Raw genomic sequence first — 14,572 nt, 5'->3', positions numbered from 1 at the left:
ACATTAGAGCTGTGTTTTCAGGCTGGCCCTGAGCAGTTTGCTTTTCTTCGATACGGAAACCGGTCTCCACGAAAGTGGCAGTTCGTTAATTTTGCTTTCGCTGTTCGTCATCCGTCCGATCCGACGATTTCCGAACCGTTATCGGAAACTTGGTCAGATAGCTCCATGGTAATTTGTATGCTTGATGTTTATCTTATGCTTGACCGTTTGTAGGTATTACTTTCTTACTTATTTTTCATTGAACTTGTTTTCGATGTGTTCTCGTAAAGTGTTATGCTTGTTTAGTATTGCTCGAGAGCCGCATCTAGGAGATGTAAGTGTTTGACTAGCTTAAAGCTTAGGGGAACGGGCCTCCGAAGTTCCCCGAGGTCGTGTTGGTCGCTGAGAGCATTCTTACGTAGGTTCTAGGAGTATAGGTTCTCAACGAGTGAAACTCGGAGAGCTACCGAGCCCCAGACGCCCCCGAAAACGCTTGCTTGCTCGAGAGTGCAGTAGCCCCCGGGGCGTCTTTCCCCCGAGCCGTTCTCCGAGTTGATCCTAGGAGTATAGGTCCTCAACTTAGCGGATTCGAGAGGCGATGAGCCCGTAAGCTCCCCGAGCCGCTCGCCGCTTGAGAGTTTGCTTTTAGCCCCCGAGGCATGCCGCGCCTCGAGAGTGTTTCTCGGCCGAGTTGGTCCTAGGAGTATAGGTCCTCAACTTAGCGAGATTCGAGAGGCGATGAGCCCGTAAGCTCCCCGAGAGCGCTCGCCGGCTTGAGAGCGCTTGTAGCCCCCGAGAGGGCGTCTTTTCTCTGAAAGCATTCTCGCCGAGTTGATCCTAGGAGTATAGGTCCTCAACTTAGCGAGATTCGAGAGGCGATGAGCCCGTAAGCTCCTCGAGGCGCTTACCGCTTTCGCTTTGTAGCCCCCGGGGCCGTGCGCTTTGCCGAGAGCCGCTCTCGCCGAAGTTGGTCCTAGGAGTATAGGTCCTCAACTTAGCGAGATTCGGAGAGAGCGATGAGCCCGAAGCTCCCCGAGAGCGCTTAAGCCGCTTTCGAGAGGCGTTTGTAGCCCCCGAGGGCGTCTTTGCTCGAGCGTTCTCGTGAGTTGATCCTAGGAGTATAGGTCCTCAACTTAGCGAGATTCGAGAGGCGATGAGCCCGTAAGCTCCCCGAGTTACGCTTTCGCTTGAGAGTTTGTAGCCCCCCGAGGGCGTCTTTGCCTCGAGCGTTCTCACCGAAGTTGATCCTAGGAGTATAGGTCCTCAACTTAGCGAGATTCGGAGAGGCGATGAGCCTGTAAACTCCTGAGAGCGTTCTGCTCACTTGAGAGCGTGTGTATGATGCTTGTGGTGCGAGTGGCTTAGCTTGGAGATTTGAGTAAAAAAAAACCGCAGTTTATGATAACAATCTTCAGTAGCTTACACTTGAGCTTGTAGTACACGTGGACATGAATTACAATACATAATGCCACTACTGGTAAAACTGTTTTAGTAAGTATGTGTTCCAAGGTCATGGCAGCAACTTCCCTTCCTGGGTTTTAATCCAATACGCTCCATTGCCAACGACGCTTCTCCACTATGTAAAGGCCTTCCCACGCTGGTGCTAGTTTAGAGTCATCTTGAGTTTTCTTCAAAACGAGATCCTCACGTTGAAAAGATCGAGGATGCACTCGCTTTGTCAGTAGGATCGCTTTTTTAGACTTGTTGGTAGGATGCTACTCGATGGTCGCTAGATCGCTACTGCTCGAGGAGGTCGACCTCTCGAGCTAAAACCGAAGTCATTCAGTTTGACTCGACAAGCTCGGATCGGGTTGTCGCGATTGTCACTTCGGTGGGGATGACGCTTCGGCTACGTATCATAACATAGGAAAATGGTGATTCACGGTCTTTGGAGCGAAATTGTAGTCGCGATGAGCCCATAGTATGTTCTCGAAATGATTTGGCCATTGGCTCTTGTTCTTTTCAATTTTCTTCTTCGATTATCTAGAATGGCTTTGTTGCCGGCCTCCGGCCATCCGTTGCTTTGGGCGCATCAGCGTAGAGAAGGCATGAACGATCTTCCACTTGGCCAGAAACTATTTAACTGTTTTACCTTTGAACTGGGAGCCATTGTCCATCACCGGGTGTGTGGGTAAGCCAAACCGGGTGATGATATGAGTCCAAATGAAATTCCCGACATGTGATTCTTTGACGCGGTGCCAACGGAATTGCTTCCCCCACTTAGTGAAATAACTGCGGGCAAAGAAGGTCGGCCGAAGCCTCTGTGCTCTTCCGAGGATGAATGGTCCCATAATGTCCATGCCCCACATGTGGAACGCCAAGGCTCGCGATGTTAATCAATTCGGGTCGGTCAGTATGATGTTGTGACCAAATGTTTGACATTTGACACACTTCGGTGACATACGATTTGGCATCAATCGCATACGGGGGGCGAAAGTATCCTTGGGAGATCGCTTTGTGGGCCAATGAGCGACCTCCGGCATGATTGCCACACTCTCCTTCACGGATCTCTGCAAAAATTAACTGACCTTGCTCTGGACTGATGCACCTCAGATGAGGTCCTCCTACGGACTTGCGGAATAACCTGTCATTCAACAAACAATAGCTATGTGCCTGGTGTGGGACCTTTCTGGCTTTGGTACGCTCATCTGGAAGTGTGCCATGCTGGATGTATTGTATAATAGGCTGCATCCATGTTTGACTCATCTGATCTTCAGAGAGTGGGCACAGGTCGCTGATTGCCAAGACATGGTCCACTTGGTAAGCTGGTCGATCGACCACTTCAATGGTCAGTTGTCTTGGGGCACAATTCGGTGTCTGGGTCGCTAGGTATGCTAAGCTATCTGCGTGACGGTTCTCGTCACGCAAAAAATGGTGTATCGTAGCTCTGCTAAAAGAAGGAAGCAGATCATTAACAACTTGAAGGTACTTGGAAAGGTTACCTTCGCTGGTAGTGTACTCTTTTGCAACCTGGCGAACGACCAGTTGCGAGTCACTAAAGATTTGGATCTCCCTTACACCGAGCTGGATTGCCGCACGCATTCCCATTATTAGTGCTTCGTACTCCGCTTCGTTATTGGAAGTTGCGAAGTCGATGCGGACTGCTTTCTCTACCATAGTTCCCTCGGGGGACACTAAAACGATTCCGATACCATTGTCGCCGGGGTTGTTGGAACCATCGACGTAGAGGGACCAGACTGTTTTTATGTTCGCTTTTGTGGGTGTGACCTCTGTTTCTGTTTCCCAATTAGGGTCGTCGACTGGAAAATCTGCTAGGAAATCTGCGACGACCTGACCCTTCTGCGACGTGCGGGGGACGAAGTCCATGTGGTGCTCGCCCAATTCTTCTGCCCATATTGCCATCCTAGTGGTCTTATTTTCTTTGTGAAGGATCCTCTTCAACGGGAGATCGCTAAGTACTTTGATTGGATGGGCTTGAAAGTAAGGTCTGAATTTTCTTGCCGAGTATAACAAAGCAAGGATCGCTCTCTATGTGGGGAGTAATTCCTCTCTGCTGGAGTGAGTGTCTTACTTGTGAAGTAGATCGACTTTTCTGAGTTGTGTTCCTCTTTGAATAGGACCGAACTGATGGCAAAATCCGATACTGCCAGATAAAGCCCCAGAGTTTCTCCGTCTGTCGGCTTAGCTAAGACGGGGGGTGTTGTCAGGTATTCCTTAAGAGTGGAGAATGCTTGGTGGCATTGATTGTTCCATGAAAACTGCTCGCCTTTCTTTAGTATCTGTAAGAACGGTCGGCATTTGTCTGATGCTCTCGATATGAATCGGTTGAGTACAACGACCATACCTGACAACTTTTGTATCTGTTTCTTTGTTTGAGGGTCGGGCATGTCGAGGAACGCCCGAATTTGGTCTGGATTTGCTTCGATACCTCTCTGCGAGACCTGATAACCGAGAAATTTTCCGGAGGACGCTCCAAAAAGGCACTTCTCTGGGTTCAGCTTCATTCTGGTTCGTCGTAGTCTGGAGAACGCTTGCTCGAGGTGAGTGAGGTGGTCACCTGCTTTCTTGCTTTTGACAACTATGTCATCGATGTAGACCTCCATGGTATCTCCTAACATGTCCTGGAACATGTCAGTTACAAGTCGTTGATATGTCGCCCCTGCATTTTTAAGTCCGAACGGGAGAACATTGTAACAATAAATTCCTTGCTCAGTGATGAATGAGGTATTCTCCTGATCTTCTTCAGCAAGTGGTATTTGATTGTACCCACTATATGCATCCATGAATGAGAGCAGCTCGTGCCCACAAGTCCGGGTCGACTAGTTGGTCGATTCGGGTAGTGGAAGTCGCCTTTGGAGTTTCTTGGTTGAGGTTGGTGAAGTCGAAGTTAATGCCGGATCGTACCATTCTTTTCGAACCGCCACTATGTTTGCGACCCCACTTCGGGTAATCGACCTTCCGGATGAAACCTACTTGTTTGAGCTTATCTACCTCATCGCTGACCGCTTTTGAAAGCGTAAAACAATCTTCTAGGTCGTTGTCGAACCGGTTTGGCACCGTGGTTGACGCTTAACCGGTGGCATGCAACTCTAGGGTCTATACCGTGCACGCCGATATACGACCAGCGAACACATCTTTATTCATGGACAGAAATTTTACAAGATGAGCCTTAAGTGTGGGGTCAAGGTTAGCCCGACATAGACGAAGTTAGGGTCGCCTTCGGTTCCCGTCATTCACTTGCCGCTTTTAAGTTTGGTTTGGTTTGGTTCTGCTAAACCGCTTCTGAGTGCTCTCCGGAGGATTGCACTTTGCCGATGCCGAAATGGTCCGATGACCGGCCGGAATAGCCGTAGGAGTTGAAATCCGCCTTCGTGGTTACGACAACACGGTCGAAGTGATAACTTGTTGCCATGACAAATGTAAACCGGGTGGTTTCACGCAACCCAACTCTAACCAGGTTGTATGAGAGCCGGTAGATGCCCAGATCCCCATTGACTTTGTTTGCACGCCGACGTTCTCCATCGGGCTTACCTCAAGGATTTGTAATCCGGTAATGGTAACACAAATTTGCCTTGGTAGCGGTCGGATCCGGGCCGGTGAGAGGAAGTTCTTGTTGAGCCCCGGCGCTTTGATCATCGCTTTGGTCTAATCGGCTCTCACCTCAGCCACTAAGTCTTTGGTCATCGTATAGCTGGTGGGGTCGTTGCCGACGGTGATGGGAGGTTCACCGATCTTGTTTGCTGCGATGACCTGATTACAATGATGGGCCTCGAGTGGTTTGCTTCGAAGCTCCATCATTCCCGGCTGGGCCTGAAAAACGGAGCACTTGGTGCAAAGTGGACGGATCTTTGCGCCTGCGATTTGATGGATCCACCGTCGCCCTAGAATGGCGCGCCAGGGCGACTTGGTATCTAGGACGCTGAACGCCAGATTGAAGCTGACCTTGTCTTCTCGGGAGCCCACCTAGACTGGGAGTATGATGTCTCCTATTGGATCGGCCCCGAGCCGTTGAATCCGAAAGAGGGGTGCGATGGGGTCTATGAAGACCGACTTTGGCGGTTCATCTCTTGGATCGTGGTGGTAGAACAAAATATCGCAGAGCTGCCAGGGATCGATCAAAACTTCGGCAGCGGTCCATCACCGATTTTGACGTGGACCACGAGCGTCGTTGTCGCGGGAGGCGCACCTTGTTGAGGTCGGCCTCGAGAAGGTGATGTCTCCCCGCTCTACGCCCCGAATCGCGTGGCGCTGGAGCCGCTTGTGAAGAAAAGTTGTACACTTCATGGAGGGCACCGACGCGCTTCTTTTTCTCGCTTAACTTCGAGACGGAATCATCCCGAGTGTGATCATGTGGATGGTTCCGCTCATCATGCTCGCGACCTTTTGATGTTTGACGGCGATCTTGACGGGGCGTTCTCGAGCCGCCCTCCTCTGTGAGGACGACTTTGGGATCGCTGGATCGCCCGCCGTGGGGGGACTCGCTTCCAGATTCTCATGCCATGAGCTTGTGGCGCAGTCGCCCGTCGAGTATATTGGTGTACCGCTTGATGTGCCCGCCCGACTAGGTCTTGCAAATAATGTTTGAGCCCCCAAAGACACGCCTCATGGCATATACCGGGCGCCTTGAAACGCCCCGCTAGGTTAGTCGGGTTGATCTGGCGGCCGCCTTATCTCCGGGTCGGTAGAAGGTTTGATCTGACCGCTTTGATCTTCTCTAGTATGTAACTAGGAGATCTGGTGAGTACGGCGAATTCTCGGTCATTGCTTGGTTTGGGTTTGGAGGGTTGTCCTTGTTGTCGACCACGCTTTTTAGAGGATGATGTTACCTCGTAAACCTCTCCTTCTTCTATTTCTTCTTCTTCTTGGTTATGCTTTTTCAGACCCTCTTGCAGCTTGATGTATTTATCAACTCGAAGCGATACCGCGGCAAAGCATTTCGGGTCTTTTCGTGAGCAATCTAGTTAGGTCGGTATTGCGGGTGCGGCAGGCGGTTGTGAAAGCCAGTGCGGCAAATGACTCTTTGAGGCCGCTTTCCATGTCCAAGAGTTCTCGTTTGAACCGGCTTAGAAGGAGTCAGGGTTCCTCCTTGCCAAGAGCGAAATGGAAGAGTGAATCGAGATCACCCTTCTTACGCCTATTGTGGACGATCGGGCTTCACGGAACAGTCGGTGAGCCGCTCGAGCTTTTATGGAGTCCGCCTCGAGGAGAATAACCAATCGAGTGGGCCATCCTTTAGACTTCGCCGGAAATAGTCCGGCAGCGGGAGATGGTCGAACTCCGTGCTACTTGTAGGGGCAAGACTTTGAACATATCGTGTTATATGCTGGCCTGGGCATGTGCGGCTGTCGTACATCGGGAACCGTGGTTGGACAAAGTCTGGAGGAGAGACTTTGTGCAGTATTTCAGCAGCAAATGGAGATGCGCGGTAGGTTTTCAATATCTTTTGCACTATTTGAGTGGAATCTTTCTTTACCGCGTTTTTGTCGAGCCTTTGGTTTAGCTCGGTGATCTGTTGACTGACGTTGATGACGTCGTCCTCTGCGGTGACTCCTAGTGGGTTCTGTGTGTCCACCTGTGCATGGAGTGTGATGTTTTCTTGCCTGAGCTCAGCTATTTGCTCGTTCACTGTCCCTAGTTGGCCTGCTAAAAGGTGGAGTTGAGCTTCGAGGCTTGCCATGCTTCATGGGCTTGAGAGTTTTGGCTACAGATTTGTTTGGAAATGGTCTGGTTTCTCAAGTAATCGAGACCACAGACGGCGCCAATGTAAAGGCGTGATATGGTTTTCCCTTACAAACAGTCTCTGGGGGACTGGAATAGATTATTGGATGAGACCGAGTTCGACTTGAGAGCGAACTGCCTACGTATCTTACTCTGGGTTGTCTGGGGGAGAGTAGAATCAGGTCTGGCGTAGTTCATAGGAGAGGTATTTATAGAGATCGAGAGTGTATCCTTGCTCTCCACGCGTAAAGGGTGTCCTAAACGAGGGGTGGAGATTAGGATAGCACGTGAGAACTGTTCTCATAGGTCTGCTGTAATGATGTGGAGCGGCAGATAAGTATAAAAGTAACTCGCGGCCAGTGACCGGGCCGGTGGGGTCAAGATATGTACAAGTACCATTTAGTCATGATTGCTTATGGATAGGGGTCCGTGTCACTTCCTAGCGTGGTTAAGCATGATATTGCGATCTGTATGTAGCGTTCTATTGGCTCATGGATGCGACCTGTATCCATAGGTCGATGTGTTATTTCCACCATGTTAGGCGCGTGCTGGATAGAGAATATCACTCCCCTACAAGCAACTAGTTACAAACCTCTCGGGAGTGATTATTCATTGTTGAAAATTATGTTTCAACCGACCTTCTAAGAAAATTTTCATAAACAAATGCATATTTTTTCTCTCTCCATGATTGTAGTATTTACAAGTAGGGGTGTAAAACGAGTCGGGTCGGGCCGACCCTCAAATCATAAAACCACTTGAGGGCGGGGTTGGATGTAGTGAGGGACGGACGGGCCTATAAAGATCAATGTTAAAATTATGAAACCCTCTCACCTCATCCCTCTCTTTAGATAATTGAGGGTTGGACCATATTACTCTCTTAAACTCTTTATTTACAGTATAATATTGCTAAATTGATTCGCGATAAATTAATTATCACATTTAAATAATATATTTTATCAATATTGATTTTGGTTAATCTCTATTAGTAAAATACACCATAATTAACCTGGCCTTTTAAATTAGACCAGCCTTTTTTCTACCACCTAATATCCCTGATTAAATACAAAAAAATATTATTCAATGTCTTTAAAAAGGACTATTTCGTCATTTAATTTTTTATTTCTATTTATACCCTTCAATTACAACACACAGACAAAGGAGTTTTATGTCAATTCAGGGCAAAAACCAAATCCACGCCTATATTGACATGTACGCAGTGTTGCCTTGCCATTCATACCCACTTAAATACCATTAATACCCACTTAACTTCCAATTAATATCGAAGTTCTTTCAACTTCCCTCCTTTCTTCATGAACTCTTTCCAGTACTGGTTAGATGACCATCTATATATGCTTGGAAGAGATTAGAGAAATAGAGAAAGGATCAAAGGAGGATTCTTTTAATTATTATGATTATCTTCTTAACAAGTTGGCTCGTGGGACCTCCATTGAGTAAATTTGGGGTTGAGAACTTGAGAAAACTATGATTATCGAGCTACCATGTAGAATTGAAACCAAAGACCATTCTTAGCATTTCAAGGATATTCTACCCCCAATTTGCTTGATACAACAAGAAAAGAAGAATAAATTGATCAATCACCCATAATCAACAAAACACAAACCAATTTCAGTTGAGTAAGTAGAAACCTCTCGACTCTATCAAATAATTTTTTATGGGTACATCCAATTTCTCCTCTCTTTCTCTCATTAAAATTTTGCATCCGTATGAGTATGTATTTAACATCCGATGTTTGGTTTGGTCTGATTCCGCGGTGTGAATCTTTCTCGTGGATGGCGTTAAAACCGCTTGACTTATACATTACTACGTTTGCTCTGGCGGTAAGTCAAATTGACTTTATCTCTGCTCTATCATTATCTGCAAGCATTCTTGAAGGTTATCTATTGTTTTTTCTTCTTAGTTTTATTGGAATCGAACCACCCATTGGATTTGAACTGAATGATACCATGGTTTCATACGTTTATCTCCAAAACAAACATTTAGCATACATTTGTCAGATACCAATTAAAACCATGTAAGCTATATGTTAGTCATCCTAGATGATTTAAAAAGTGTCAGTGTACTTTTTCCAGGGAAATAGTGATGAAAAGAAGTTCTATTGGTGGTTCAGCATGCTCCTCGCATGAGTTTCTGTACGCTTATAAATAAAAAAAACACCTTGCAAGGCCTCAAAATCTATCACCGTTATCGTTTTGTAACAATGATGATTAAAACCCTCAGTTAAATTAGTTGATACCGATCTACAAGGGAATTATCATTTTGTGTTGTTCATGTTGTAAAATACAAAGCCTATAACACATGTACGTTGTTCTATTTGTTTATCGTGTCACCTTGGGTTTCCTATAAGGTACCAAATTGGATAAGTGCAAATTGGTGCGGATAATTTTGTTAGTGTGTTTTAAGGTGTATATAAATACGTCTTCCTATTTATATTTATATTTTTATTTCAATGTTACAACAAATTTTTGTTGTCGCGTCTCTTCCTTCTTTATGGACGAAGTTTTGTTATCTTGTGATGTTGAAATGAAGTTTGAGTTTGAGTTTGAGTCTCATCGAGGACTATTAAAACTTTCAAGATTATATATTTTGTTTTCTTTCAATGTTTAGATTTTTATAATGTTTAACTAAAAGGAGTTTCAATACCTACTCTGCAATAGATTGTTTATAAAAACTTATATGAAAATACCCTTGCTGGCAAGAAATCACTTCTCACGAGATCATAGTGATTTAGCTAAAATGCCCACGAAAATAGATTTTCCAATGAGAATTCCATCTAGCACCAGTGGTAAGGCATTTTCTACTCACAGAAAAAAAGGATACCATCCCATAAATATGTACGAAAAATACTGAATAAATATAAGTAGGGTTTCTTATGATCGTTCAATTAAAACCCGAAAGAATCACATAGAAGAAAATTGAGCTACTCAATGTGAATTCATTAGCAATGGTTGCTCAAATGCTGAATGAGACTCCTTTTTTTTTTTTTTTTTTTACAAGGTATTATGTACATGGTAATATTCAAGTTAACGCGACATGTTCAAAACAATCCCAATTCTTCGTCAAGAACAAACAAAAAAAACCAATTTTATTATATAGAAATCCCAAATCAAAGTACCTGATGTCTCGATGCTTCTTTCATTTTGTTTTTTTGTTTTTGATATGTTGAGATTTAGATTGCTTAAGATCCTTTTGTTTTTCATTGTTTTGTAGGCTTTCAGTACAGGAGAGGCAGAAATTGTCTGCATTTCTCAACTTTATTTTATTATATCTGTCTTGGCATAGGTGGTTGAAGTTGTATTTTTGAAATGAAAAAAGGCTAAACTATAGAGTGGATACTATGCGTCTGCTGCAAAAACAATATATAAAAAGCAAATGAAAGTGTAGGGTGAGATTAAATTGTTGACAGGTCTTTCTCTTCCCTTAATCAGGCAGAGAAGCAGTTGAGACGATGACAGCCGTTGGTCCTGGATTAACTGGAAGGAGCGTTGGAGATGTTGTTGCTTATGGGGGAAATCCAATGGGTTAATACACTGAAGAACAGGTCCTTCCTGCAAGTGTCGTGGTGTCTGTCCCATCTTCTATAGATCCTATTGTTGGCGCTTCTGTCATGCTTAAGGGAATGGCAGCTTGGTTCTTACTTCGCCAATGCTTCAAGGTTTGTTTATAATTTCAGTCATTTGGTACCATAAACTTTATTTTAACTTCAATTGCAGGAGCTCATTGGAAAATCATGAAGTTTAATAGCACTAGGACATGTCCACCTAAGGTTTTAAGACCTCAAATGTTTTCAAAAGAGATAGATGTTAGATGGGGAACATAATGTATGAATTCTTTAATGTACACATTCCCAAAAGAACCATGTAATAAATATTATATGTTTCTATTTTACCAATTGTTTCATTTTCCCTGTTTGGAAATTCTGTACTATAAATGAATAGTGAATTTTCTTCACAATTTTTACACGGTACATACTAATGAGTAATGTTTGATGTTTATCCCAAGAAAATGAATTGTTTCTGCTTGTAGTGCTCTCCTCATAAATGTTTTCCCTAGATTGTTTAGTTAGTGGTCTTTTTGTTCTAAGATGTGTGGTTTATGTTTATGAAGGTAGAAGCTGGACACACGGTCCTTATTCATGCAAAGCAAATTGGAGGAGTCAAGTATCTTTTGTGCCAGTGAGGCAAATGCCCTTGGCCACCGTAATTGAACTGTATCAATAGAAGAGAAGGCAGCTCAAGCCAAAGAAGATGGATGTCACCACATCATAATTGTCTTCCTCCGAGAAGATAAGCTAAAGAAGCGAGAGAGATGAGTTAGCACAGGTACATAGGCCTATTGAAAATTTTAATCTGTGTTAAAAATTATTGTTGGGCATCTACAACCCTTCGTTTATGCCATCAATATTTTTCTGCTGACAGGAGAAGGCTGCCAATGCACGGACACTTCCACCAAATACTATTAGATGGGTCATTCGTCCCTCTGGGACGATCGTTACATTCTCGAAGATGTTGGCTTACCAAGTACTTTAGCTCGAAGCCTTGCGGTGAAAATCCCTCCGGCTTCATTCTCGTGGGATCAAAATTGAGACATGATATGCCTATCCCCATCTCTAAACTATATACACATTACATTTTTTTACAAAATTGACGAGGTATTTGGTTTGGACTTTCGTTACCCACCTCTTCGTGAAAAATGTCTTTGGTTCTTCCTGCACCAATCCATATGTATATCGAGATTCCAAGTCAGAGCTTCCATTGTGCAGTCTCAAGTGCTACAGAGCAATACATGAAAGCCAACTCCTTGACGTGAAAGCGTTATAATTTTATTATTTTTTACAGTGTCAAGGAGGTGAATGGTTCCATTACTCGTGCGTTGGGCTCACGCCTGAGACAAGGTTCAGAGGAAAGTGGTACTGCCGACATGTGAAAAGCTACCGCAGTATCATCCTTAACTTCAGATCCGTACCACTTTTGGTCTGTAAAATAGTCTACTGCTGCGTTGTATTTTTACTTTTGGGCATAGTAGCATGTAGTACTTGAAATTTCTTGGCAGAATAGAAGGATTTTACATTTTGCTGGAAAATACTTCTCATGTGATGAACTGATGATTGATTGATATATACGAGAGTAAACGAGACGTTGGTTTGGATCCAACTCATGTTTATCACGCAGTCAGTCTAATGGCTTGGTACACCAAACTACACTAAAATTTCAGTTTTCACATTGCGGTTTTAACCTTTCCAATGAAATGTTTGTCTCTCGCTTAAAGTGCATTTTTTGCTTTCAAAAGAGACCCATTCATTACTATATGGCAAAAGAGTTATACATAGCATTCTGGACTCTACTGAAAGTCCGAAACTTGCCCCGACCGACATAGGGATCAAACCATTACATAACTGAATATGCAGTCTAGCCAATTCAGCCAAAAGATGAGCATGCTGAATAAGATCCCTTGGACAAAAGACAATTGTACAAAACATAAATGACTTGAAAATTTTGAATCTCCAACAAAAGGCTAGATCGACAACAACTCTCCAACAAACATTTGAAGCTTTTTCCATTTAGCTCATTAACAATTGTTTGATTGTCGAGCTTCTACCCAAATCCTTCAATATCACCGAGCCTTTCATTCAATATCTGTAGTTTCAGATCTACCTTGATACATCTTCTTTTCCGAAAGGTTGCTTAAGGCCCTATGCTTCAGTCTCTATTTCTAAGTCTCTATAGTGGGTCACCACTGGCTTTCATTCTATATGATCCTCCTCCCCAATCACATAAACTTATCTACTTCCTGGCGTTTCCTTCTGTTCTTTCATCAAATTTGAGAATCAATAACAACCTATTAGGAAAGAAAGGTCTTTTCTTCGTGGGATCCACAATAACCATATAACATAGGTAAATGGTATCTTTCTTCCCACGCCTAATCCGTGCAATTCTTCGACATTACCGGTTGGAAAATGGAGGTAAAAATTGAACATACAATTAGCGATATTACTGAATTTTTGCTTCTATTTTTCACAGTGAATTTCCTTGATGTGTTCCTTTTAGGCACCTTTTAGGAGTATATCCAACGATTTTCGGGCATGAAGCTATTGGGTAACTGCATTTAATTAAAGAATTTCCCTTTCTCTTCCAGTTAGCTAGATAGCCTGTTGTTCTTCATCAAATGACCAGCTGCGATTCTGAAATAATCACGGCGACGATGCATTACTTAACTTCATCTTTATCAACATTGAACAAAAATTATGTGGAAAGTGACCTTCATTTTATACTTTTGATAGTATGACAAATAATAATTTGCTACAGATCGGCTAAAACTAACTACTTCAAGTCATTAGAAAAACAAATGCAAATGTAGATGATAGTGAAAGTTCACATTTCCTAAATACTGATTTCTATGGCAAATCATATGTATATGTCAAGACTGATTGAACTGTTATGATTAAAGAACTTAAGACCAAGTCCGACTTAACAAAGACTGCTTTATTACTTAGACATGTTAAAGAATAAATTAGTCGATTATAAGGCTATTATCCTTTTCTCCATAAAAATATCGTTGTCAAGCCGGTAATAATGGATCTTTTTCAACATATAGGGTGGTGGAGAGTGTGGGAGATTATGTAGAGGAAGTGAAGGAAGGAGACAGAGTTGTTCCTTCTTTTCTAGCAAATTGCAATGAATGCATTTATTGTAAGTCGGAGAAGAGCAATATGTCGCCAAATTCCAGTTTAGAACAGGTGCTGGTATCCGAGGGATGGGACGAAAGCAGATTTATAGATTCCAATGGTAAGAGAGAAATGAGCAGGATAAGCAACTATTAATATCGACCCCTCGATAAAACCGATGTGAAAAGAGACAAAGACTCTCATTGAGCAGAAAGGTACTCTTATCTTTTTGGCTTCAAGTGTTTGTTCTCCTCTATAGGAAACCTATTATAGCGATATTATGTTTTTGTCCATAATTAAATGTTTCTTATGTCCTTTAATTTCTTATGGTGATGCAGGCAATCTATATAATTCTGAGGAAGAGATGAAACTCAAACAAGACCTTGATGGTGACACTAGGACGAGAACCGATAAACAAAACTCCTGATCCTGAAACCACTACTTTATACAAGACAACAACCGACGAGAACTTAACAATAGACCTTGAGGAGAAGAAAGGTAGAATGTCATGTTTGTAATTTGCATTTTAAGTAGTTGGTTCTGTATCAATGTTGTTGAGTATACTGTGGTGGATATAGCTCATGTAGTGAAGATCGCCATTTAAATTGCTCTAGATAAGGCCTGCTTACTTAGCCGTGGTGTCTCAACTGGTAAGATTACTTTAAACACATTGTCAATCATCTAATAGGAAATATTTCAGATGGTATTCGTCGGAGTTCGATCGATTTTTGG

At 43.4% G+C, this 14,572-nt stretch overlaps 1 long non-coding RNA gene across 1 annotated transcript; it reads left to right on the top strand.

The window, feature by feature from the left end:
* Positions 1-8,944: 8,944 nt before the first annotated feature.
* On the top strand, positions 8,945-11,316 carry LOC147483835 (uncharacterized). The gene is made up of 3 exons (XR_015205682.1): positions 8,945-8,996; positions 10,387-10,831; positions 11,284-11,316. It is a non-coding gene; the product is annotated as an uncharacterized LOC147483835 (long non-coding RNA).
* Positions 11,317-14,572: the final 3,256 nt, after the last annotated feature.

This window comes from Coptis chinensis, chromosome 8 (genome assembly GCF_015680905.1).
Source record: "Coptis chinensis isolate HL-2020 chromosome 8, ASM1568090v1, whole genome shotgun sequence".
In the NCBI taxonomy this organism is placed as follows: Eukaryota; Viridiplantae; Streptophyta; class Magnoliopsida; order Ranunculales; family Ranunculaceae; genus Coptis; species Coptis chinensis.
This window is presented reverse-complemented; position numbering and strand designations above follow the sequence as displayed.